The following is a 4,746-nucleotide window of genomic DNA, read 5'->3' as shown; positions in this document are numbered from 1 at the left end:
GCCTCATCAGACCTGAACAATAATAAAACCTACATTCCAAAACAGCCAGGACTGATTTTCTTTTTTTTTTTAAATAAGCTCTATGCCCAACATCAGGCCTGAACCCACGACCCTGAGATCACGAGTCGCCAGCTCTAATGACTGAGCCAGCCAGGCGCCCCCAGAAGAGACAGAATTAAACCAAACCCTGCTTAGTCATAAATAATAGATGGCGAATTGATGAAGAGCAGCGGCGTGATTCAGGGTAGTGATTATATCCAGTGGCTGAAGGGTGATGAGTCAGGTGGTGGGCACCCCAAGATATGAGTAGCTGCCCAGTTTGTTCATGAATGTGGGTGCCCAGGCTATAAAACATTTATTATTTGTTCCTTCAAGTTCACATAATTTTTTGCTTAAAATTGTTTTTAATTTAATTTTAGAGAGAGCATGAGTGGGGAAGAGGGACAGAGAGAGAGAGAGAGAGAGAGGGAATGAGACAGAGAGAGACAGAGAATCCTAAGCAGGCTCCACGCTCGGTGCAGAGCCTGAGTGGGGCTCAATCCCACGACTCTGGGATCATGACCTGGGTCGAAATCAAGAGTCAAGATGCTCAACCGACTGAACTACCCAGGCAGCCCTAGTTAAAATGATTAAACTTAACATTAAAATATTTAGTGCGTTTTTTTCCTCAGTCCAGTGTACTTCACAATACCAATCTAAATAATTTTTAAAGCATGAAATAATACACAGTTTTCAAATATTTATTTTACCACATGATGTGACCATCTCCCATTTTTTTTTAAATGTTTATTTATTTTTGGGAGACAGAGAGAGAGAGAGAGAGAGAGAGAGAGAGAGAGGCAGTGTCAGCAGGGGAGGGGCAGAGAGAGAGGGAGACACAGAATCTAAGCAGCTCCAGGCTCCGAGCTGTCAGCACAGAGACAGACGGAACTCATGAACCGTGAGATCATGACCTGAGCCAGAGTCAGACGCTTAACAGACTGAGTCACTGAGGCGCCCCTGACCATCCCCCAGCTTTGATTTCACTCTTAGTTTGGAAGAGGTTCTCAAGCCTTTCATACCGGGTGCTTTGAAATTTAGTTGGTTTACAGGCAAATGGAACTGAGAGTAAGAGCTTTCATTCTCCGTGTTGAAAATGAGGAAACAGATGGCTCCCTCCTTTTTTTCTTACAGCATTTTCTTTAGAGAACTTGTGTTTATAAACCCCTTCTCCTTTGAAATGTACGTAAACCTCTGTAAAAGCTAAGGAAAGCGTTCGCCTGCTTTACCACCGGGACTCTTTCCTGGGAGCTCACTTTGAAATGAAATCAGCAAAAGAGAGAGCGGTCTCTCCATGGGGGCTTCTCTCACTTGCAAAACTACCGACCCGACCGTCACAAAGAGAGGCTTGTTTTTCCTTTGCACAAAGCCAAGTAACTAATACGGACGGTCACCGAGTCACCAGGTGGGTGGAGGATGCATGATTGTATGACAAAGGCTGTTGGGATTGGCCACGGGAGGACTGGTTATCACTTATCCTGAGAACGTGTATGGAATGGCTTGACTGTGCTTGGCTGCGTAACGGGGAGAGATTTCTTTGTCTTTCCAGGTTCTCAAGAGGATTGCCCGAGATGCAGGTCACATTCTGGCTTAGTGCTGACTCAGAAATAAAACTGTTCTCCTGGTCTCTTTCTCTTCAGTCTTTGTGACAGGTTTCCTGGGTTGGCAGGAGGTTTGGTTTTCAGTTATATTTTCCCAACAGAGAGCAGTATTTGAGTAGCAAAAGTTTGGAAATAAACCCGGTGTCCAGGGCGGAGACCAACACGGGGTCTGAACTCGTGACCCGGAGATCAACACCTGAGCTGAGATCAAGAGTTGGACGCTTAATCCGCTGAGCCTCCCAGGTGCCCTGCGTGGGATTTATTTCTAATTGAACCAAAACATCAAATTCTATTGCCGTATATATATGTTCCTTTTTTATGTAACAAAGAAAGCAAGATAGGTATATGAAATTGTTACTTTTTGCATAAATACTGACCAGATGTACAGGAAATGAATTGCTGAAGGACATGCTACCAGAGAGTCTTAGAAGGATTTCTGAATCCCAGGCTGGATTTTTTTATATGTGGCATTTGTTTATTATTAATCCATACCAAGAAAGAAATGTTTAGTTTGTAAGTCAAAAGGGATTTATTTTTAATTTGGAAGTCACTTTTCTACATAGGAGATTATTCTCAAATATGTTCCTCTTCTTTAAAAAAAATGTTTAGTGTTTCTTTATTTTTGAGACAGAGAGCGGGGGAGGGGCAGTGAGGAGGACAGGGGATCCGAAGCAGGCTCTGTGTTGACAACAGGGAGCCCGATGTGGGGCTCAAACTCATGAACCTCAAACTCAGGACCCGAACTGAGGTTGGACACTTAACTGACTGAGCCACCCAGGCGCCCCTATGTTCCTCTTCTTTTTTTATTTAAAAAAAATTTTTTTAACATTTATTTTTGAGACAGAGCGAGACAGAGCATGAACGGGGGAGGGGCAGAGAGAGAGGGAGACACAGAATCGGAAACAGGCTCCAGGCTCCGAGCTGTCAGCACAGAGCCCGACGCGGGGCTCGAACTCATGGACCATGAGATCATGACCTGAGTGGAAGTCGGACACTTAACCGACTGAGCCACCCAGGCGCCCCTATGTTCCTCTTCTTAAAAAAGAAACAGCAGATCTCAAATGGAGTCACTGGTGCTAAGTCCCACATCAGCACCGGGAGATTTAATACTTAATCTAATTGCGGTTTTGGCCTCTCTTGAGGAACGTGAACTTCACCTGTCAGTCTGGAATTGCTGGTCAGCACCAGTGAGATAACCTGCCTGATACACACACTTTCCACCAAAGGAAGGTGACCTTGCCTGAAACAATCCAGCCTTTGCTAGAAACTTCTTTTCCCCACCCCTTCTTCTTAAGAAAGGCTTCTATTTTGTGTGGTTCCTCAGAGCTCCTTTGTAGATGAGATGTAGTCTGATTCATGAATCGTGAAATAAAGCCAAATTACATATTCAGATGTGCTGAGATGAATTTTATTTCTTAACACCCTGAACACTCCTTTTTATGAAAGTGAATAATACCTTTTTGCAAAACAGAGAAAATTAATTTTTATAATTACGTTTGTAAGTAACAGGGTCAATGATGCTGGAGTTTACACTTCTCTACCCAACGCTGGGGGGGTTATTTTTGAAATGAGCAGTCGTATTAAATGCTGCTGATGTATTTAGTGTTTCAGGTCCAACATAAATTTATTTCAGCTTTTAATGCTTTTATTTCATTTTTTTCAGCTTTTATTACTTTTAAATCAGTTAAAATAGGAATTCAATTGCCTTCAGGATATCGTAGCCTTTAATTGTACAAAATTCGCTAGAGATCTGAAAAACATCTCCTTGCAGAGTGTGAAAGACGACTCAATGAAGAAGGTAGCCCTAAAAGAGTCACTCAAAATACAGTCGGAAGGACATTCAGGAAGCTGGGACTAGGCACGTCCCCTGTTCCAATTTTCAGAACACCGTGAACTTTTGACTTTTGTCAATTGCAATTCCACCTCCTCCTGGAACACTTCCTCCTACTGGGGACCGAAATAGAGATCATGTAATGCCTGTTAGCCAAGTAGCCAATCGTGCATTAGACAGTCAGTTTAAACTCTGCCAGCACCAATCATAATTCTTTCAAAACAACTTATGTAACCTTGTATTTTTTGCCTTTATAAGCCTGCTCTCTTGTTAGCATTTCGGAGCACACTTTGTATTTTGACTCTGGCTCTCCGGATTGCAAGCCCTAAGACCCCAAATAAACGCTTTGGGTTGCTTTACAGTCTTGTGGGCTTTTTGGCTGAAAAGAGTAAAATGCAGGTCTGAGAATTCCAACATCCCACCCCTGTGGCTGTACTGAGGGGCGAGGTTGACCGACCTCAAGTCCCAGAGGTGGGGACGGGAGAGGAGGCGGGGCCTCCTAGCGTGAAAGGTCACAGGTCAAAACCCACGGACCCTGGCTCTGCCCTTACTGTTGAGGCTCTTTGTTCTTTTTAAATATATATATTTTAAACGTTTGTTTATTTTTGAGAGAGAGAGAGAGACAGAGCTTGAGCAGGGTAGGGAGAGAGAGTGGCAGACACAGAATCTGAAGCAGGCTCCAGGCTCCGAGCTGTCAACACTGGGCCCGACAAGGTACTCGAACTCACGAACAGCCAGATCATGACCTGAGCCCAAGTCGGAGGTTGAATCCACGGAGCCACCCAGGCGCCAGGAGGATCTTTGTTCTTAAACAAAAGTCACAGATCCGCTCTTGACCTCGCCCCCGCGCCAACCCTTGACCCTAGGGCTCACCGGCCCCTCCCGCCCGTCCCCTCCTGTCCAGGCTCCCGACAACGGGCGCTCCGCAGGGAAACTGAGTCAGGATCTCACGGTCCAGGAGGAAGACGCAGGCAGGATGGGTGGCCGAGCTGCAGGCGCCGGAGGTCCAACCGCAGGGAGCGGTCTCAGCTCTAAGCCCACGCTGGCCAGACACGTGTGTCCGAACGACCTGTCACTCAGGACGCAAGGGGCAGGGTCTGGGAGGATTGTCCAATCAGGGGGGGCAGGGGCGGTGCGGAGGCGCGGAGGCACTGTGGGTGGGCAACCGCAGGCCCGGTCTCTGAGGGGGCGGGGTCCGGAAGACGGACCAATCAGGATGCATGGTCCCGTAGCGCCGTCCAATCAGGACGGGGGGCGGGCGCGCTCCAGAGGCGA

This window comes from Prionailurus viverrinus, chromosome A2 (assembly GCF_022837055.1).
Source record: "Prionailurus viverrinus isolate Anna chromosome A2, UM_Priviv_1.0, whole genome shotgun sequence".
In the NCBI taxonomy this organism is placed as follows: Eukaryota; Metazoa; Chordata; class Mammalia; order Carnivora; family Felidae; genus Prionailurus; species Prionailurus viverrinus.
This window is presented reverse-complemented; position numbering follows the sequence as displayed.